At 40.5% G+C, this 23,162-nt stretch overlaps 3 long non-coding RNA genes across 3 annotated transcripts in view; 1 reads left to right on the forward strand and 2 right to left on the reverse strand.

Annotated features, from left to right (window-relative positions):
- Positions 1-1,965: 1,965 nt before the first annotated feature.
- On the reverse strand, positions 1,966-3,636 carry LOC138967328 (uncharacterized). Its single transcript, XR_011455918.1, has 2 exons — positions 3,503-3,636; positions 1,966-2,080 (listed from the first exon to the last, which is right to left on the reverse strand). It is a non-coding gene; the product is annotated as an uncharacterized lncRNA (long non-coding RNA).
- Positions 3,637-3,696: 60 nt separating this feature from the next.
- The window catches only part of LOC138967329 (uncharacterized), a 181,077-nt gene continuing 161,611 nt past the window's right edge, over positions 3,697-23,162 (forward strand). The window contains exon 1 of the long non-coding RNA XR_011455920.1: positions 3,697-4,485. This is a non-coding gene — a long non-coding RNA (uncharacterized lncRNA). The remainder of the gene's footprint in view (positions 4,486-23,162) is intronic.
- Positions 18,454-21,594, reverse strand: LOC138967330 (uncharacterized). The gene is made up of 3 exons (XR_011455922.1): positions 20,553-21,594; positions 20,005-20,185; positions 18,454-18,895 (listed from the first exon to the last, which is right to left on the reverse strand). It is a non-coding gene; the product is annotated as an uncharacterized lncRNA (long non-coding RNA).

Raw genomic sequence — 23,162 nt, forward strand, 5'->3', positions numbered from 1 at the left:
TCGTTTTGAAATTTTAAGTATCTCTCACACACCTAATTTGCTCTCTGTCTGCAAATTTTTAGTGTGTACATGACAAAACATTAAAATTAATTGATTAAATGATAATTTACATAAACACTACCGATGGCGCGGGTTCACACAAACCCATACTTTTAAAGAGTAGTAGTGATTGTAACTATCCCTCTGCCGACGGCGCGGGTTCTGCTACACCCATAATTACCAAAGCGGCGGAACAGTGTCTGTCTGCCTGTTTGTCTCCAAGAGACTGTCTGTCTCTCTGTCTGTCTGTCCGTATCTCTCTGTCTGTATGTCTGTTGTCAGTTGCTCTGTCTGTCTGTCTGTGTATCTGTCTATCCGTCTATCTGTCTATCCGTCTATCTGACTGTCTGTCTCTCTCTGTCTCTCTCTCTTAGTCTGTCTCTCTCTCTGTCTCTCTCTGTCTCTCTTTCTTAGTCTCTCTCTCTTTCTTAGTCTCTCTCTCTCTCTCTTTCTTAGTCTCTCTCTCTCTCTTTCTTGGTCTCTCTCTCTCTCTTAGTCTCTCTCTCTTAGTCTCTCTCTCTCTTTCTTAGTCTCTCTCTCTCTTTCTTAGTCTCTCTCTCTCTCTCTCTTTCTTAGTCTCTCTCTCTCTTTCTTAGTCTCTCTCTCTCTCTTTCTTAATCTCTCTCTCTCTCTCTTTCTTAGTCTCTCTCTCTCTTAGTCTCTCTCTCTCTCTCTTTCTTAGTCTCTCTCTCTCTATCTCTCTCTTTCTTAGTCTCTCTCTTTTTCTTAGTCTCTCTCTCTTTCTTAGTCTCTCTCTCTTTCTTAGTCTCTCTGTCTCTTTCTTAGTCTCTCTCTCTCTTTCTTAGTCTCTCTCTCTCTCTTTCTTAGTCCCTCTCTCTCTCTCTCTCTTTCTTAGTCTCTCTCTCTCTTTCTTAGTCTCTCTCTCTCTCTTTCTTAGTCTCTCTCTCTCTCTTTCTTAGTCTCTCCCTCTCTCTTTCTTAGTCTCTCTCTCTCTCTCTTCCTTAGTCTCTCTCTCTCTCTTTCTTAGTCTCTCTCTCTCTCTTTCTTAGTCTCTCTCTCTCTCTTTCTTAGTCTCTCCCTCTCTCTCTCTTTCTTAGTCTCTCTCTCTCTTTCTTAGTCTCTCTCTCTCTCTTTCTTAGTCTCTCTCTCTCTCTTTATTAGTCTCTCGCTCTCTCTCTCTCTTTCTTAGTCTCTCTCTCTTTCTTTGTGTCTCTCTCTCTCTCTTTCTTAGTCTCTCTCTCTCTCTTTCTTAGTCTCTCTCTCTCTTTCTTAGTCTCTCTCTCTTTCTTTCTTAGTCTCTCTCTCTCTCTCTTTCTTAGTCTCTCTCTCTCTCTCTCTCTTTCTTAGTCTCTCTCTCTCTCTCTTTTTCTTAGTCTCTCTCTCTTTCTTAGTCTCTCTCTCTCTTTCTTAGTCTCTCTCTCTTTCTCTCTCTCTTAGTCTCTCTCTTTCTTAGTCTCTCTCTCTCTCTCTTTCTTAGTCTCTCTCTCTCTCTCTCTTTCTTAGTCTCTCAGTCTTTCCCTCCCCCTCTCCCTCCCCTCTCCCTCCCCTGCAAGAAGTCGGTGAAGGGAGAAACTCGATGCACCCACTGAAGTAGCGCTGTGGGTTTCCCTGAACCCACCCCGTCGTTAGAGAAATAAACGGTAAAAACCCTCTTTCAAATGTATGGGTTCAGACAAACCCGCATCGTCGTTTGAGAAATAAACGGTAAAAACCCTCTTTCAAATGTATGGGTTCAGACAAACCCGCATCGTCGGGCATGTGTAGTCAAAAGCGGCATCCGGCAAAGGTTAAAAGCTATTATACTTGGCTCTTCCTTTGGCTGCGACTATTGCATCTTTTATAGTTGTCGATTCATGCGATTGCCAGCATTCAGATTTATTTTGTAACAGTTGATGCACAGTGCACTAGTGATAAAAACCTGACAGTCTGTAGAACATTTATGTGACACGAATACTCACATGTAGCTTTGTGTTAGTCCCTTTTATTGTTGACAGACACGTAGTGATATAACACCACCAGAAGGAAGAGTGTCACACCCAGGGCGTTGGCGAAGATGGCCAGTTGAACGTCAGTGATCATCCTGGAAAATGTTGAACAGAAGTTTTTAATCAATATAAAAATGTACGCTTGCATGATAAATTACAAATGGATCCATTATTAGTCATACTTTTTTTATTACTATTGCACGGAAAAGTATAGACTGTCATGTGCCAGATATTCACAATTGTCTGTCCAATTCAACAACAAGTGCGAATTTATTTATTGCTTATCTTTCCTCCCTCCCAAAGGTACATGTATGTAACTGCTATGGCTAGCATTCTTTCAAAAACAAAGTGTGGCAAAAGTACCCCCCCCCCCCCCCCCAAAAAAAAAAAACCCAAACAAACAAACAAGAAACACACCAATAACAGCAACAAAGTGACAAGCCTGCAGTAAACAAGCCTTGAAATGTTCAATTTTAAAATGTATTTTTCCATGGTTTCCCATCCTGACAACCACCCTCCGATCCATTCAACACACAGATCAGGCAATTGTTTAAGCTTCTAAACTTTTTGCCCTGTTCTCCCTTGAGCGTCCATGAATGATTTACTCTGTGTTTGTCAAAGAAACCTCGGTGCATGTGATTTCCACCTGGGAGTTAGTCTACCTCACAAACAGCCGATTTTCGGATTGATCTGTGGACTGAGCAGTTACCCACCATTCTGATGCAGAACCTCTGCTTGTAGTGGGTATAATCGGCACTTGAATGTCCTCAAAAGTGGGGCTTATTTATCTCGATTAAATCACACCGTTTGGGACACTTTGCTTTAATTGCACATACATTACTTGGTAATCTTGAACTTTAGCGTGTTAAATTCATAGCTCATAATTCAGAGGCATTTAAGTCTCCAAATTTGTAGAACCTGCATTTGTAATCATAACAAGTCATTTTAGATCCCTTTGAAGTTACGGAATGAACTCCGATGAACTGTACGAATGCATTTCGTTTACATGGGTCACGTCAAAGAAGGAATTATCCGTATGAGCGAACAAGGGAGACAACTCCTTCGTGTAAATGATGTCCCATGGTTGAAAACGTAAGCCATTTTCGTCGATTGAACAACCAAATTAATTAATTATGCCTAAGTTTAAAGCTCAATCCGTCAATTAATTTCACGACAAATGTTCTTTGGCTTGCTTACATGGACTTGTATCAAATATAAGTAAAGAATGTCACTGGATTCTGAGCTATGAATTTAACACGCTAAAGTTCAAGATTACCCATTACTTTCTCTTACTGTCATGGGGAAAATACAGCTTCTTTTTAGCAAGAACAAAACATCTAATGACAACAGCAATAGAATTTAGCATGTTGGCAGTGCCGGTGTTTTCGTCTGCAACTCCTCCAAGCTCAGTTGCATTGCGCTGCTTTCCTGTCCTTTTTACCAATGCGATGCACTAACAATTCGCATGAAAAGAACCCAATACATGTTCCAACAAAATATTTACAGCAAACACTCACTTTGAGAATGATTTTGCTGCCGAAATATAACAGAATCGCAAAAAACGATGCAGAAGAAACTTCCACCTTTTCGACGTGTCGCGTTATTGTTTGCTTCCGCCGGACATGACGTGCCCGTTTCCCAACCAATGAAATTACGTTCTGCTCTGAGATTGGACAAAGGATCTGGCGGGAGACTCAGACTGGCTTTGTCTGCGTCTGTTTACTATCGTAGCAGACGTGAAGTTCATTCAGATACGCACGTGAGTAAATCAGGAGGCGTTTACCTGTACACTACAGCATCGTGACTTTCACTGTCGGATTACTTTCTGGAGCTACAAACGTGTGATTTGTGCGAGTGGTTTGCTTTTATTTTGGTCTTTGCTCTGAAAAGAGTTCTTTTTAAAATTCAGATAACAGGATGGGTGTGACCATTACAAAAATAGCTTTCATTTTTTACGCTGGGAAGTTTTGTCAACTTTCGCTCACAAAACAAAGGAATGATTCAAACTTCACCGAAGTACCTGTAACTTAAAGAAAGTGAAATTCGTAGTCGTGTTTTATCGTCTAAGATCGACTTTCTGTAGAAATTGGAAGTGTTATTTGCAGACGATCCCTGCGCTCTCAAAAAAAGTCACGGGGGCGTTTCTTTGTGCGAGCATCGGAATCCAAGCGGCTGTGTTGGCTATGAATAACGCCCTTGAGTATATTTACTACTTGTGAAGTTGTGCCTGGGCATTCTGCTACACATCTGGGGATATTGTGTGCTTTCTGGCATCATTCCACGACTGGATTACCGTTACATCTCCGACGTGGGACTGTCATGCAGCTGACAGCAGTGGGGCATTGTTCTGCCTCAAACGCACGTGCGGCCGAAGCTTGTTGACAATGCCCATTGTTTACACCATCAGTCGTCCAGCTCTATCAAAGACCGGACGATCAAAACGGAGTATACATCAGAACTTCAGACTTCGCTTTTCAACGACACAAACTTTTTCAGCCAGGTAAGCCGAGTGTGTGGAAGTTGGAAGCGAGCCAAAGGTATTTTTTCGCACATGTTTCTATTTTTAGACAAGCATGCACCGCACGCGCCGAGAAAGCGCCTCTTCTTTATTTGGTGTTGGCGCCAGGTTTTTCCGATCGACCTTTGTTTCAGGAGATGATGATGGGATGGGGGAAGGGAACAATGGTTTTAGGATGCTGAGGCTGTTGAGTCTACTTCTGTACATGCAGGTCTGTGTACGTTTAGACGTGCACGTGTAGTCAGAGAAAGTAAGGTGTACTTTTGTTGCTTATGTGTTTTGACAGTCCCGGTAGTTGGAATCTGTGTTGCAGTGCCGGACACTCCCCCTTTTTCTCACCGGCAGTTTTGATTAAAAAAACCCAACTGTGTTCATTATCTGGATTCGGCTTTGTTGCAGTTTATTAGATTATAGAAGGTACTGAAATTACATTGCTACCATTTCTTTTTTGCTGAAAGCTTTCCGACGCCCCCCCCCCCTCCCTCCCCTGAGTGATTGGTGGTGCTTTGTCTCACGTTTTATTGTTAGTTTTGCTGTCATCATTGTTGGCTTTGTTTTTCACCTTTGAGTCTGACTCACCTGATCATGGGCCTGTTGTTCTTCCCGTCTTTCTTTAGTCCTTCATGAATTTTGTTTGTTGGTCGTCTTACTCAGTTACTGTGATTTTTTAATGTCCATTCCCAAACCTTTGTTTGGAACTCTCTGTAATTTCTCTACCAAGGCCCCCCCCCCCCCCCCCTTTCCTGTCCATCCTAGGCTGTTAGGTTCTTTGATGGCACTGTCAGTGTATCTGGGTTGAACTAAGTGAATCAGTTTCAAGTTGTCTTGGAAAAAGTGATGCAACTTATTGGCGATACAGATCGCGGGATGGGATTTAGGGGGGGGGGGTGGGGTGGGAGGGGGAGGTCCTTATTCTTTTGTTGTACCTGGTCTTTATGTCAAGGGTTGCTTTTCCTTTGTCTTGTTTTAGATTGGTTACTCTGTCTTGCATGTATTTTGGTATATTGCTATTTCATATGTTACGTGGATTTCCATTGGTCAATTGGGCAAAACTGAGCTCAGTGCAAAAGTGATATCGACGACATTTCCGTCGATATCAGTTTTGATATCGACGACCTCTTTATTGCTTCCCCACTTCAAAAACAAAAACACCTAAATTTAAAAACAAACAAATATATATGAAAATGTAATTATCTCAGAATTTAGTTGAGCAAGTGACTAAAGACTTTTTGAAAGGAAAGACATTTTAAAATACTGAAAAGTACAAGAAAAGAGTGAACAAAAAGAAATAATAATCAGAGGGAGGGATATGGAACAGCCAAAACTGAGACAAATACTTTTGTAATTTCTTTGCAGTAAATACAAAATGTCCAGAGAATTTGCAATATATCTAACATTGACTGACTGTGTGATGATATCTTCTGCTATTGGTCTGTTTCGTCAGTGATATCAAAATCTCGACCTCCGGTCTCGATTTTGATATCACTGTCTCAACTAACATCAAAAGAAAACGTATCATAACTAAAAAAAATAACTTCATCCCAAAATCTCTCCCCCGCCCCCCCCCCCCCCCCCCCCCTAATCCAACTTATCCAAATCATTCAGGAACGTAGTAACCACTCGGTGCATGTTTTCGAACGGTTATCGTATTTTGGGGTAAAACTTATCGAATTTCACAACGAATTTCTTTCACTTGCAAGAAACTGACATGCTTTTCTCATGCTGATTCTGCGTGTATTTATTATTATTTTTAATATATATATTTTTTTTATCTGGGCGCTCTTTTCTTGTTCAGCCGCAAAGCAACGACACGTCCACTACTGGGTTGATAGATTTGTTGGCAAGTACGACTGTCAGTGTCACGGTCTTATTTGTCTTTTGTCGTCGGTCCTGTGTCATCCTACAAATACGTTTTTTTCGTTCTAGTTTCGTGAACAAAACCCATCTTCAACACACACAAAAACAGCCCCACAATAATGCACGTACGCACGCGCTCGGAATTTTATCTTGCTCTTAGAACCCTGGCCAGCCAGTCACCAAATAAAACAGTGCACCTATAATTTTTTTTGTCCATTAGCTGCTGATTTATTGGGGAACTTTTGGAATATATTATGGCCTGCAACGAGAATCATGGGTAGCGAAATCAGGTCAGCTCAGGTCAGCGTTGTACGTACCAGGTCATGAATACGTCATTTGAAATTTCACTGCTGTTCGTGAAGTGTCACCATTGTTATGTCAGTTCATGTAGATATAATGACTTTTGGCGGCTTTGTTTTTCGTATTATCTGTTTTCAGAACCGGGACCGTTCAGTGACAGGTGATTTATGCTTAATAGGTTCTTGAAACGGGGACCATTACGGCATTAGTATTTTTTAAGAAAATAAGTTTTTGGGAGGGCGTATAGTATTGATTACTATTTGGTCTTCATACAAACTACTAACATTAAAAATAACCCGTCCCCCTTGCAGAACGCAACGCGTTGGTGGGTCCATCGGGTAAGCACCTGCAATTCTTCGTGTCACTCGATTCACTCCAATCAATCAATCAATCAATATGAGGCTTATATCGCGCGTATTCCGTGGGTACAGTTCTAAGCGCAGGGCCATACATGTGAACAACGGCTTGCATTTCGTTAATGTTTGAAATTTGACAATGGAAACGAATATCAAGGGAATTAACTTTGTCAGCAAGCAACAACAACCGGATTAAAAAAACAACACTATACAGACGACCAATATTGTCTTTTATTGATTATCATCTACATCTTCTTTTTCTGCGTTCATGGGCTGAAAATCTGACGTACACTCGTGTTTTTCGCACTAGTGGGTTTTACGTGTATGACCTGATTACCCAGCCATTGAGACAGCCAAATATCGATTTCGGGGGAATTCTTTTTTTAATTATAAATCAATTTCTATCTCACTCAGACATTGTCCAAAGCCTTATCAGCCCGGAAAGTCCAACAAATGGTGCTAGTGTATCTGTAAATTTACTCGCCAGAGCAAACTTTACTAGCCATACCAACAATTTGTTTCAGCAACGTTACACGCATTTGGCCCGTGAGTAGATGAACATTTCTACTCGCCAGTTACATGTTTCTACTCGCCTAAAATACTCGCCACTTTCAGGGCTGCTCATACTTTAACACGTAGATCTCCGTGTGCCCTGTAAATTGGTCTCTACGTTTGATTGTGGCGTACGTGGGACGGGGTGGGATGGATCCTGTCTGGCCCGGCACGTGCAGCCACTGCAAACTGAAGCGCGCGCATCTTGGCTTGATGCGTTGTCTACAGCTTTCTTTCGAAACCGTTCATGTCGATGCATCTCTTGCATAGAACTATGGGGCATTCCGACATTTTTTGCCGTACAACCCACTTTTTAACTTAATTTAAGACTTAAAAAACCAACCACCCAATAACACGCACACACGCACACGCACACACACACACACACACACACACACACACACACACACACACACACACACACACACACACACACACACACACACACACACACACATCATTCAGGTCTGAAAAAGGTGACTTGGTGCCGAAAGATGCGCATGAAGGTGGTTGCGTCATTCACAGAAAAACGATGATGAAATAAATGTGCTGCTTTCTTTGTGCAGGGAGTGTTCGGGTGTATGATTGAATATATATACAGTGTTGAAAATTTTCAAGTACAAAAACAGATTTGTTTTGAAGATATCCACACAAAATCGCTGATCCGAACGAAATCGACTTTTGGAATGCGGACGTGTTGGACAAATGGACGAGAAATACATCGTTCTACACTTCCATGCTAGTGCAGTTGCTCTTGCTTTGACATTTTACGATTTATTTAAAGATAAGGTTGTCGGACGTAAGACATGTCGTAATGCAAACGCATTCGTGGTCAGTCTCGCCTTGAAACGTCAAAAAGGATGAAGAACTATATCGGGCAGTGTGCAATGCACGCATAAAAATACGCATAACTGGAAAGAAAGTACTCGTGTAACTTTTAAAAAATTTTTTAAGGGATTGTTTGATGGAGTATTTGAATGTGTCGTAATATATTACGTCCGACACCTTGCTTCTCACAGCGGTAAATATCGTTTTAAAAAACATTCATTGACTTTTTATGCTGTCAAAAGTTTCAGAAAACACAATTTCTTTTGGTTTACAAGCAACTTTTTTGATGCACATCCTCTTGTCCACCTCTTGTGCGCACCTTTGAGCACAAAGTCAGATCGGATACGACGGAAAAGACAATCAGGAAAATAAAGGTCTTATATAAATAAAAGAAACGTCTCAAATCGGAGGTGGGGGTTGTCTTTGGGGGGTTTCACTATAGACCTTTATAGACACAGGACTTATGTATACATGTTCAATGTCGTGTGTGTGCGTGTGTAGCTGTGAGTTTCGAGATGGCATCAGCGTAGCGTAGTCAGTTTTTCTCCCCTCTCTGCTTTAGGACGACGACGCAAGGGAAGCAATCGCGACAATGAATTCACAATGAGTGTGCTTTCTGAATTCTTCCCCTTTGTCAATTTTGTCTATTCTCTTTACATTAGTCAAGTTTTGACTAAATGTTTTAACATAGACGGGGAATCGAGACGAGGATCGTGGTGTATGTATAGTATGTGTGTGTGTATGTGTAGAGCGATTCAGACAAAACTATGAGACCGATCTTCATGAAACTTTCCATGAGTGTTCCAGGGGCCAGTTTCATATACGCGCTCTTAGGCGTTCCTAGGAATAGGGCCTTAAGAGCTCTTAGCTGAGAGTGGGACGAAAGTTAGGAACGACTCGTTTCATGAACCATCTCAGGGGTCACTCTTTGCTAAGAGCAGCAAAGCGATATTTTTTAGTTGCGTATAAGATTGGTTGCGTCACGTCCGATTGAAAGTCACAACATCCGGCGAAAGCAGACGAAAAGCAGACGACACCACACGGATCCAAACAACGCAAGGACACATTTACAGAGAGAGAAATGTTAACCCTCCTTGCGGATGTCAACGAAAGCAACGCGATAGTGGAGGCTAGTTTTTGTAGCTCGTCACGAAACGAATAAAATACGAGCCTTGCATGGTACAGTACATAGATCTAGATCTGAATGACGTCCTTGAAATCATCCGCAATGAATTTTCTCGGCCTCAAAATTGTTAATAACTTCTACATCTGCAAACCGAATCACTTGATATTTGGTGTGCAAAAACTTCATCCTATGCATGACCCTTGTACAAATTGACACATTTATAGATTAAATGGTCTGACTTTTGTGCATTTTCAAAAAAGGTTGCCAAATTCGGGGATCGACTCAACAGTACGAGGTTTGAATTGTTCAGTAACCGAACTATACCCGATTTCAGCACTCAAGATTGTTACATTTGGGATAAATTGAATGACATATAGTATACATGAATCAATATTAGACAGTCAGTTATTTGAATATAGCAATAACAAGCAGGATCAGGGCATTTCCAATGGATGAATGCGTTCCTGTCATTAATGAATTTTGCGCGGCATTGCGAAAGTGTAACTGTACAATGAAGTTTGTTTTTTTCTCAGTCATTTGAGTTTAGCAAATATGTTCATAGTTGTTGTGCATGCACTTTAGTTCATCCACGACCATTCTACACAGTTTCGAGTCTCTAGGTATTATGATCAGAATTTACCTTTTATCCAAAATGTGTTTCAAATTACGCCTCCGAAATTGTCAGTGGCACGAAAGCTTTGCTGTTTAGGGAGCTGTAACTGCTTTCTTTAGGTCACCGATGATCTAGGGAGTGAAGGGGGTGTTTGTGTATACTCAGACATCCAGACAATCCAAAAGGTAAAAGTTTGGAGGGTTTAAATCAGGTAAATATTGCTACCGCTAAATGTCAAACCTTGTTCTGTTGAGACAATAGCCAAATTTGGAAACTTTGTTTCGAAATTGCACAAATGTCATACCATTTGATCTACAACAGTTGCCACTGAAGGGAAGGGTCATGCATAGGCAGAAGTTTATGTCCCCCAAATATATAGTGATCCGGTTAAGACAACATTATGTGCGTGTGTGTGTGAGTGTGTGTGTGTTTGCTTGATCTGCACCTTGCATCGATCTGCGTGAGGCATTGCTGACAGATTCAGATAGGGAGGGGTATTTTGCGACTGTATTTTGTTTTCGGTGTGTGTTAGGTCAAAGTTGTTAAACTTATCTTGCGTCTTTGTCATGCAATTGTGACGTAAATGAAAGGAAAGTGTATTTCATTCAGACAATCAAAGACTGGGTGTCAAAATATGTGTGGATGTTTTTGTTTTTGCTTAGATATGAATTATTTTCTGTACTTGTGAAGACATTGACTCTGCATTAATCAGCCGTGGTAGATCAGTCATACTGGAGAGAGAGAGAGAGAGAGAGAGAGAGAGAGAGAGAGAGAGAGAGAGAGAGAGAGAGAGAGAGAGAGAGAGAGAGAGAGAGAGAGAGAGAGAGAGAGAGAGAGAGAGCATTGGTCAGCATATCCTACCGATGGTCATTTCAGTGAGAAAGCATTGTTTGTGTTATAAACGTGTTCATATCTTGACACAGACATACAAGCACACACACAGACTTTTATCCACAAGCAGTTTGCAAATGCCAACAGCAAGCATGGAACCCAACAAAACGTCATTAAAATCTTCTGATCATTCACATCTGTCTTTATTTCAATGCGATGCATCAATTTTCACCACAACTTAACACGAGAAATAGCAGGGTTACATTGTTTGACCTTTTTCTGGTTACCTTTTACATACCTTCCTTACACTGTAATTTAAAGCATCATAAACACCAACATGAATACGTTTATATTTGTACATTGGATAATTGCAGACTAGGACTAGGAGGTTTTTTGTGGATTACATTCAGTCACTGACACCTGTGATCATCCAAAATTTAATCAATCAAAACTGCCTTTAGACATGTACCTAAAAGTAATGATTTTTACTTTCATACTTTCCAGATAGCAATAAATGCCATAAATACTGCATTACGAATCCCATAATGTACATGGGGTGGTTAACAAGATAGTTTGCATAACAAGGATATCTTTAAAGAGAGCTGTATCATATACACAGAGGATGGTCAGGTGAAACCTTAAAATAGATTACGAACATATTCTTCATTTGAAAGAGACAATTTCAAAAGGCACACCCCTCCGCCAAGTGTTTGTCCAAGTGTAAGACTTGTCTTATTCCATCAATCCATGCAAAAGACAGTCCAGATCTGTGATGATGAGAACAATTCTTTGAACGGGAAAGATTGTGTCTTTAAAAAATAAGCACCATGTCAAAATGTTTACTTGCACAATTTCACAATGAGTCAGGCTGTTTAAAGTTAATGCGATACAGTATCAGATAGTAGACATGTACATTAATATTTAAAGCATAAGGTATGTATTTAGTTTTTACCTGAAAAAAGTTCAACCTGTAAAATCATTTCCTAATATGTTTGATAGTTTTTGCTTGTTATAGAACAATGTTTAAAAAGAATTAGTATTATTAAAAAACATTATTCTTGGGCCTGTTGCTCCAAATTCATGGGGTGACTGTGAGTTAAGATATTTTTATTTACTTATTGTTTCTTTTTATATTGGTTTGGGAAACAGCTACCAGCTTGTTTATGGCTATGTGAGACAAAGTTACAAACACAATTGTCTGATCAACCTTGATCTTGTTCATGCAAGGTAGGTAATACTATGGCCATTGCATATACACTCTGCCAAAATATTGTTGCACCCATTTTCGTACCCCTACTAGAAAAATCATTCCCGTGTCAATTCATTCAAACTTTCTTTGTCATTAAAGGCCATCGAGTGGGCTATCTCGCACACTTTTGGAATCAAAGATTTAATTTAAATGGGTTACACGATCGCCTCTTATTTAAGGGTACAGTGGAACCACCCTTTTAAGACCCCCCTAATTGAAGACTCCCTCCTTGTTAAGGCATTGATTTTTCAGACTTTCTGTTCACAAAATTACTCCCTCTTTTTAAAAACCTGATTTTCTCAGATTTTTTGAGGTCTTAAAAGGGAGGTTCCACTGTACCCCAGAAATCGACCCTAGAAAAACGTTAGGCACCAATAATACATTGAAGAAAATTCAGAATAGGCACAATTTGACAACTTTTACATACGGGGAGAAAGCCAAATCATTTATTTTGCCTTAAATGTCACAGAACGTTTGAATGAATGAACACGGAAACTAATGCTTTAGTTAGGGTACGAAAATGGGTGCAATAAGCTTTGTTTGAAGGTTTTTAATTTATAATAAACATATCACTGAAATGCTGCGAAAGAAACTCTACTGCTTTTTGTGGGCAGATGCAAAATAAAATGAGAAAGAAAAACAACAACACCAACTTAATTTAGCATCGTGGTCAATCAGTGTAAAATTGTCAACACTATATCCTTCCAGCATGTTTTTGTTGCTGTTGCTACATTCATATCGTGAACTATTCATGAAACTAAAAATATCACATAAAACCTGGTTAAGTTTGCCTTCAAAGTGTGTATGATTCAGAATTACTAGTTACTGTGTGTTGAACAAGGTTGGAGTCAAAATCAAATATAAAAAAATCGTCATATCGCACTATCCCCTCTCTTTTTACGCAGGTCACTGAATTAATAATTTTACATGGAATTTTTTTTTTTAAACTCGACATCATCAGCAACACCAGCCCGAAAATCAACGAGGCTATGAATTTCATCGTAATTGAATACACTGGATACCAAAAGTCAATGGACACAGTGATCAAAATGGTGCATATTCCAACAGAAGTTGAGGGCAGAAGCTACCATAAAATACACCGTTTTTTCTCTTCAAGTCATTTGACCATAACATTCATGAAACAGAACAGTTTGTGTTAAAATTTGGTGTGCATTAGCTTCAATGTACGTAGAATGATAATATATGGTCCAAAATTGTTTTTCCCCTTAGATTGTCTGTAGTAAAAATTATTAAATGGCGGGGTCCTGATTTGGCCTATATGGTCCGCTGGACCCAAAAAGCAACATCTATCATATCACTTATCAAATGGCAAAGCGTTCAATCAAAACAGGTTAGTTCACGGATGACAAGATAGATTCCAAACTATGATTTAATGATTTAAACTTTTGCAGAAATGTTTTAATTTTAGACATTCTGATAGATATTTTGTTTGAGAGGATAATCTCTAACAGACTATAAGAAAACAAATTGAAAAGATACACATTTTCCAGTATTCATAAATGTTGTACCCACAAAGTCAACATTTGTAGATTACTTGTTTTTTGTTTTTTTAGCTTATCCTCTCAAGTCGCGGCTAGCTGCAACCTACCCGCGAGCTTGCCACGACCTGGTCGCGACTAGCTGCGATGTCCTAGACCCCTCCTACAAGTATGTTGCGACTTAGTCGCGGATAGCCGCGATGTCCTAGTGCACTTGCCACAAGCTTCCCGCGAGCTTCCTGCTATGTGCCTATGATTAGTCAATTCTTAACCAGGTTTGAAATTAAAAATTCATTCACTGAAGTGGTGGTACATATGCAGCTAGCAGGTATGTCAGTTGAGAACTGCATGACTTTGCTAATTCCATACACTATTTTAATGCTTCAACTACTTTGACATTTGTCAGGGGTTTATTTTGTCTTTTTCATACTTGATCGATTAAACTAACATCTTTCATGCGCACTACATTTCTTGTTGATAGAATTTTTTTTTCAGTACCTGATCATGATTATTATTATTTTAGGATGGAGCAGCTAGTTAGATTCTAATTTAACATCCCTGTATTCAACAGTTCAGACCTGTAAACTTTTTTGTTATTAAATTACTACAGACCAGAACTTAACCTTAGACTTTACAGCGAAAAATCATCATTAATGCTCCAGAAATTTGCAAATATTTTTCAAAATGCAGAGACCTGCATGCACATACCTTCATCCGGGGCTAGCTATTTCAATATGGCTGACTGAGGGAAAGCACTCTGCTCACTATATTTGGACAATGTCATGGCCCTAAGGTCGCGGCTAGCTGTAATGTTGTTGGGAAGCTTGCGCCAAGGTCGCAACTAACAGCCATGTAATCGCGCCAAAGTCGCAGCTACCTGCGATGTTGTTGCGAGACTAACTTTGAGCAGCTAACTTTGATGTTGTTGCGAGGCTCGCAGCGACCCGCGATGTTGTCGTGAGGCTTGCACCAAGGGTGCAGCTACCCGCGATGTTGTCGCGAGACTCACGCCAAGGTTGCAGCTATCTGCAATGTTGTCGCGAGGCTTGCGCCAAGGTTGTGGGTAGCTGCGACCTTGTTGTGAGGCTCGTGCCAACATCGTGGGTAGTCGTGACCATCTGCGACTAGTTGCCGTGATGTGTTTAGATCGCTGCGACCTCGCAGCGACATTGCAGCAACTTTTCATTGCTGTAAGGGATATATATCTCTGAAACTATTTAACATTATTAATTAATTGAGACTTCATGTAATCTCCGATCACCATACAATTGCACAACTTTTGAAAAATATCTTTTAACACAAACGAAGTAATTTGAACTACTCAGTCGGGATGATGTGTGTTGCGGACGACCCATATGGAATTCCGTAAGGAATTTTACCCTGTGTATTCTAACTGGGATGGTGTAGGTCATGTACGACCCATACTAATTACTAATACTATGCAAAGAGACGGCAAAACTCCTAATTGGATGGCGTGGGTAGTGTACGACCCATACTTTTTACTTTTAATCCTCCTTTGGAAAGTATGGATTGTACACGACCCACATCATCAGGACTGTGTAGTCCAAAGCGTGATTCTTTTAAGAACTAGGCAGATGCGTTTGAGGGCAGAATGTTTTGATGAGGCAGTCTATTGTAAAACAAATTATATGACTGAAATTGTGAAAAGGGCATGTATTGATTGCCCTTATTCAAAAAGCTGTTTGAGTTCACATGAGGTAGTGTGTATACAGTGATTCCTACAACACAGGCACCCCCAAAAATCAAATTTGAAAAATCAAGGTTCCTGCGTTAAAATCGACAAAAAATCAGAGCAATCAAATGTGTATCTGAAACAGTCAATTTTGTTACTATGCCATGCTGAGCGGTGTATGTGTTAATTCTCTCAGTAGGTATATGTGGTAATCCTCTCAGTAGGCATAAAAGGCAGTTTTTGAAGCCGTTTTAGCGGGTAATGAAACAAAACAATACATTTGAATTTCTGCAATTTTTAACGCATTGCCTTCAAATATTTGGTGATTCGTGCTAACACATGTCATGGATTAGAAAAGACAACATTAAACAGGTTTGCGATTGTGAGGTGTTAACCGGTATTTTTACCGACAATTATCAAATAAATTAATTAAGCAACAAATCAGATGTACCGAATTACCGTAAAGTATCTTGTAAGCGCCCAGTATCGAGTAAGCGCCCACCCCCCACTTTTAGTCCAAAACCGTGCATAGGGTATAGTACCTTGTAAGCGCCCACCCCCCACTTTACACCATTGAAATCAGGGGAAATATAAATTCCGCACTTGATCTGCTAGTTTTGTGAATGATTTCCCTTTCTTGTAAACCCTATCACGTGTGTCTGCACGCCTTGGATCTAAACGCCTGCAAGTCAATGATTACAAGATGCCGCGGATCAAATCGTACACCGTTGCATTTAAGCTGTCAGCTCTTGACTATTTTGATAATAACGCCAATGGAAATGTGTCGCAAACAGCAAGTGAGTTTGGGGTAGATAGAAAAAGGATACGAGAATGGCGAGAGAATCGCAATACCCTTTTACGTCACCAGGCGGGAAAGGAAAAGAAGAAGCGAAAGTTACATGGCGGTCGAGACGTCAGATCAGAAGAGGTAGATGAAGGTGTGTTAGAATATCTTGATCAAGAGCGGGCGGAAGGGCGTGTCGTCCGCAACAAAGATTTGCAAAGAGGAGCCTTAGAACTGGCTGGTGGACTGGACATAGACGAATTTGTTGCATCACCTATGTGGCTGAAGCGTTGTAAACAAAGGCATGCTGTCTCCACTCGGCGAGGTACCAATACCAACCAGACGTACCCCTTGTTCAAGGTAAACAGAGACACAGTGCGGCCGACAGCGGCACCTCTGCAGACAAGAAAAGGATGCGACGACATTCGTCTCCCCAAGCTCTTCTAATGACAATACGAACAAGAAAAACAATGGAAGATGAAGAAAGAAAGAAGATATGATTATGAAGTGATCAAAGATCACATTTCTTACTGAAAACTGCTCATGCATAGGGTGTAGTACCTAGTAAGCGCCCACCCCCTACTTTGGGTCGGAATTGGTGCACAGGGGGGGGGGTGGGCGCTTACAAGGTACTTTACGGTACAAACAAAATGTCAAGTAATTTGAGACGTTAGTACTGCTGTTTTGCGACATGTTAAAAAGAATTAAAAAAAATAACGATGTACCTTTTCCAAAGAAAACAGAATTTGTTTTAAATATGCAGGCTTTAAACAAACATTAAAGCTTCAAATTACACTGAAATGTAATTCATAATCAACGACGGCTGCTCAGATCACTTGTTCAAACGCGTACAAACATTCTTGGGAAATGCTCTCTCAAAAGCCCTGCTCAGCAGCTAGCAGTTAAATGTTCAGCAGTGAGCTTGATGTGGGCTATTTGTGCTCAGCGCTGTGAAAATAGTCCACTTCTTAAAGATTACTTTCGCTGTGAAATCCTCATACCATCCATGTCTGATAAAATATGTACATGAAATTTGAGTATTTGGCTTATCTGTTATTTGAAGTTGAAGATAGCATCAAATTAAATTTGTTTGATGAGTCAGCTTAGACCAACCGACTATTTTAAGGACTCTTTCTGGCATGTCAAATAAAAGCAAACCTAATCTCTTGAATGACTTGATGTACTTAACGACATGTCTTAGCATAAATTACCGGACGTTTGAAGGCAATGCATTGAGAAATTTATTAAATGTGCTGGATTTCTTCTGATTACCCACTAAAATGGCCCCAGAAACCGCATTTTACGGCTTCTCAGAAGAATTACATACCGTTCATCATGCCATTACGCCATTGTAGACCAGATATGTAAACTAAACTGACTGTTTGGATGCATATTTAATTGTTCTTTCTAATAACTTGCACAACAGGTTTCCTTTCAGCAGTTTTGATTGTATGTCGATTTTAACGCGTTAAGCTTGATTTTGCGAATTTGATTTTTTGGGATGCTAGTCTTGTAGGTTCTACTTTATAAACAGTACCTCGTGTAAACTAAATCTGTTTTCTAAATAACATAGGACAATGAATGGCCTTTTCAGTCTTATAATTGGTTTAACAATAAATGGCCTCATCAAAATGATCTGACCTCAAACGCGTTTGCTTAGTTTGTTGTTGTTGACAGGTAGTATAGAAATAGAATATGAACGTTGGACATCTTTTAACTGCTAATTAATATTGACAAAACCACTGTATACTTCTGTGTCTGCAGACTGTTCCTAGCATAATTAATGTAAATGCTTAAAAAATTCCTTTAACCATTTTAAATATAAAATTTGTTGTTTTGTGCAAGGGAGGTTACACAGTGGCCACTACATACAGTGTTGGTAGTTGGCCCCTGAGCAAGCGTCAGCATCAGTGTTGGTAGTTGGCCCCTGAGCAAGCGTCAGCATCAGTGTTCGTAGTTGGCCCCTGAGCAAGCGTCAGCATCAGTGTTGGTAGTTGGCCCCTGAGCAAGCGTCAACATCAGTGTTGGTAGTTGACCCGTGAGCAAGCGTCAGTATCAGTGTTGGTAGTTGGCCCCTCAGAGAGTATCAGGGTCAGTGTTGGTAGTTGGCCCCTCTGCGAGTGTCAGCATCAGCGTTGGTAGTTGGCCCCTCAGCGAGTGTCAGCATCAGCGTTGGTAGTTGGCCCCTCAGCGAGTGTCAGCCTCAGTGTTGGTAGTTGGCCCCTCAGCGAGTGTCAGCATCAGCGTTGGTAGTTGGCCCCTCAGCGAGTGTCAGCATCAGCGTTGGTAGTTGGCCCCTCAGCGAGTGTCAGCATCAGCGTTGGTAGTTGGCCCCTCAGGGAGTGTCAGCCTTAGTGTTGGTAGTCGACCCCTCAGCGAGTGTCAGCCTCAGTGTTGGTAGTTGACCCCTCAGCGAGTATCACCATCAGTGTTGGTAGTCGACCCCTCAGCGAGTATCACCATCAGTGTTGGTAGTTGGCCCCTCAGCGAGTGTCAGCCTCAGTGTTGGTAGTCGACCCCTCAGCGAGTATCACCATCAGTGTTGGTAGTCGACCCCTCAGCGAGTATCACCATCAGTGTTGGTAGTTGGCCCCTCAGCGAGTGTCAGCCTCAGTGTTGGTAGTCGACCCCTCAGCGAGTATCACCATCAGTGTTGGTAGTTGGCCCCTCAACGAGTGTCAGCATCAGTGTGTGGGTAGAGGTCCTTAAACAAGGAACAGCAACATAAGAGCAGAAGGTTTCTTGTATTAAATGTTAGCAACAGAGCAGTTTCACCACATAATGATCTTACAAGAAAAAGAGAAGACAGTGAGTAATTCTAATACTTGCTCTTATTCATACTACACTTAGCAAACCATTTTATCTGTACAAATTGTGTACTTTAAAAAAAAAATCACTCCCGAATCATTTTGTACAAACTTTCCAAGCCATTAAAGGCACTTCACTTGGAAATGTGGCACACTCTTCCGCTGCTCAAAAAAGGATGCCCCAAAAATTGACCCGAAAAAACACAAGGTACCATTTAAAAATGAACTCAAGTTCAGGATAGACACAATAATAATAATAATGAAAATAGAACATTTATATAGCGCTTCTTCACAGCTCGAAGCGCTTTGGCAACGTTTACATACGTGGAGAAGAACATCAATTATCTGTCCAGAACCGGGCGTCTTCTTTGGTTAACTTTTGTACTTTGTGTTCTGCCATTACTGCCGATGCACGTGTCAATCGCTTCAACAGTAAAAAACACGAGGTCTTGCGTTAATTTAGAGGGGTTAAACAATTAAAAGAAAGCTCTGTATATCAGCAATGACTCAGTCCTTTAAAATGAATCAGACAAGGCTAACAATTCAGGAAATGGAACAAACCAACTGAATTACAAATTAGCACAATTTCTTGAAATCCCCTAGAGCATGTTCTGTTCTCCTCACAATCTATGCCCCCCCTCTCCCAAACAAAAAAATACCCCCCCCCCCCCCCCCACGTTAACAGCGTAAATACATGTTTTTAGTACTAGTAAATGACTAGTTATTGTCACTTAAGAATCAGTTTTGTTGATATCAAGGAGTAGTAAAATTTAAAGTCAAAGATAAAAGTTTAAAAAAGAAGTCAAACACTGAAACAGCATTCTTCTTACTCACTGTCCAGTTTTTGTGTGTGTGTGTGAGAACAATACGTTTTGACACATCTCTTTCAATGTGTATGCATACTACTACTATGTGATCCCAGAACGCCTCTTCTTTTGTTTTCCAAATGTTCTACAGAATTGTCAATGACTGAATGAGTATCATATTACAAGCATAACATATTTACCTGAAATGATGTCCAGTCTTTTCTTGCACACCACGTTCACTAAGACTTATGCTTTCATTGGCATTCCTCATTGTCTCTGCCCTTGCTTTGGTAACTGTATGTTAGTGTCCACGGGTAGAAGATGACACTGGAGGAGAGCATGGTGGTGCCAGACGATGCAGACGGTGATGAAGTTTATTCTCTGGTGATACAAGAAAGAAAATTATGAGTGTTTGCTGAATGCTGTTTGCTTGTATGCATTTACAATTACCAGGTGAATACGCTGCACAGATCTGCAGTGCAGATGATACTAAGACAACACTGTCAGCACAGCTACCAAGTCAAACTTACAACGAGCACAGTCAGTATATATATATGGTGCTGATTAACAATAACAACCCATTTAAGTTTCAAACATGCCTTTTCTGCTCTAATGTTTTCTCTCTTATGCAAGCTGTTTTATAACCTTGACATTTTCTGCAACAACATTCCCAAACACAATCTGAAAAGTAGCATGCCTTGAAAGGAACATTTGATCAATTATGCTTTAGATCTATTCCAAACCTTACCTTTTTTCATCATGACAGGAAACAATGCTGACGTGTCTTGCTGATGTGTCTAGTTCACGTGTTGAGTTAACCTGCTTGGAGCACTGCTGTAGATATAGGGTGTGACTGAGTATTCAGGGTGTCAAGATGTAGCCAATGTCACCGTATATGAACAAGCCCAGAGGTGCTTGGATTGCAGGACACACCCAACTCTCATTTAAAATCATGGTACCCTTTTCACACCCTGGCCATAGAACAACACGACACACGGTCCAAAGATGTTCGTCACCAACTACTTCAATGCCTGTAGAAGCCGTCACGGCGTGGCATCCTTCCTTGTTGATATTATACTCGTGCTGTTTTGTTTCGTTGACTGACTGATAGACTGTTGTTCGAAAATGTGTGTAAACAGCACCACAAACACGCCGAAAAAGTACAAGCTATCTGGAATTGCTCACGAGTACGTGTGGTTAGCCGCTTCCTGTCGGGTTCACACTCGTCGTGCAAGGCAGAATATACATTCGGTGAATGCAGCGAAGACTCGTTTCCTTGCTGATGTAGAATATGTCGCCGTGCATGGACTGACAGACATCAATCACGCAGAAAACGGTGCAATCATAGTCTTCGCGGGTGCTTGTAAGTGCTAAACTGCATACCGTCCACACTCTTGTCAACATATTTCAAACAGGAGTCCATGCTTTGACAAATGAAAGCGTGCGGCACTCTCCTTATCGTCTTGGGCATTCCGCGGATCCGTGCGGTGACGAAAATGTGTTGATGGCGCATGTTATATCGCAAAATGATGCACGAGTCGAGTCGACTCACAGTCTCATTTACGGCCGCCATTTTTAGGATTAAAATTATCTCCCTTGCAAGTTGGGGGCGCTTCTGTCTGCTCTTACCTAACTTAGGGCTGGGGGGGGGCTGTCCTAAGATAAGAGCGACATAGGAGCGCTCTTTGGCCAAAGAGCGGTCCGTGAAACGCACCTATCTTAACTTTGCTCTTAACCCCATCTTGACCCCTTAAGAGCTCCTAAGTTAGGATAAGAGCGGTATATGAAACCGGCCCCTGGGTATGATATCCCCACATGTTTTTCTAATTTTTTCGCTAAATGTCTTTGATGACGTCATATCCGGCTTTTGTGATTGTTGAGGTGCCACTGTCACGCCCTCATTTTTTAAACCAAATTGATTGAAATTTTGGTCAAGCAATGTTTGACTCAGTCCGGACTTTGGTATTGCATTTCAGCTCAGAAGCTTAAAAATCATTTAATTAGTTTGCTCATTAAAGTTGTCATTTAAAACGATTTTTCACTTACAGATTATAAAATCATTGCATTGTATTCCTCGTTTTCTCCTGAATTAAAAAATATATAGATATGTTATGTTTACTTGAAAAACGCGCTCAGAATGAAAGAAAATAGGTCGAGTATAATGTTTGGGTCTCAGTCTTCAGGGAAGTTTAGCCGAGACTATCTGAATGGTTGTCTCGGCGATGACTGGTTTTTGGTGTTGATCTTTTAGTTTGATGCCTACAGATTGACTAAATGTTTTTATATCGCTTCACGCGACTTGTTTGCTTCTGCTCTGTTTTATATAAATGAGGTCGTTTGTGCATAAATGAACGTTCGCCGACGGAAATCAAGAATAATAGAATTAGGAGATGATTTTGTTGGTGGATGTTCTGATTATTATTAAACCATTCAGAGTGTTGCAGTTCAAAAGCTTTTAGGCACATACTTTCCAGGCATGTTTTCCTGAAAAAATCTAAACTTACGTGTCTCTTTGTGTTTGCTGTTCAGCGGAAATTCTCTTAAATGTGTTAACATTGTTCAAATCTTATGACATCCTTATCTGCGAGTTAGTACGATGATTACAGTCAATACAGATAATTGTTCTCAATAGCCTGAAAATCATATCGCAGGATGAAAGTTCTGAGATGTTCTCAATAGCCTGAAAATTCTATCGCAGGATGAAAGTTCTGTGATGAAATTGCAAACATTAACAATGATTTGATTTTAAACTGAAAAAGAGTTGATTTCTGGTTCACATGTTATTTTGGTGAGTTAAAACAGCTTTAGAGATTGTGTGCAAACTGAATGCTTTGTTGGCATCTTAACAAGGGGAGTAACAAATTAATTCATTCACAGACATGTTTTAGAAGCTTTAGTGTGGTTACCTCCCTTAGACCATCTTGCACTTCCGATTGCAGGATTGGTGTTCAGAATGTTTTGGAGTTGCATGTACTGTTTTTGACCTGTGTTACTGTTAGTACTCAGTAAACGCTTACACAAAAGACAAGGAGCTTGTTAGCAGTAAATGAGTAATAAGCCTATGTAGCTAATTTTGTATTTGTTGAGCTCATTTGTTGTTACACTTGAAAACTTCATAGACTGAGAAAAAATGTGTTATGAACTACTATTACTATTAGTTAGTGTATGTAATCGAGCCACATACTCTTTCCTTAATTTCTCTGAGGGATCACATCTTCTGCTTTGAAAATGTTGTGCAAGATTAAACTTCGGTTAATGAGTTTTCAGGGAGGGTAGTTTTCGTTCTGTATACAGTCACATTGCAAAACACCTGTCAATTCAAACAAGCCATTCAAAACTGTTGGCGCCAATTCTGACT

The sequence above is a fragment of the Littorina saxatilis genome, linkage group LG5 (assembly GCF_037325665.1).
Source record: "Littorina saxatilis isolate snail1 linkage group LG5, US_GU_Lsax_2.0, whole genome shotgun sequence".
Taxonomy (NCBI): domain Eukaryota; kingdom Metazoa; phylum Mollusca; class Gastropoda; order Littorinimorpha; family Littorinidae; genus Littorina; species Littorina saxatilis.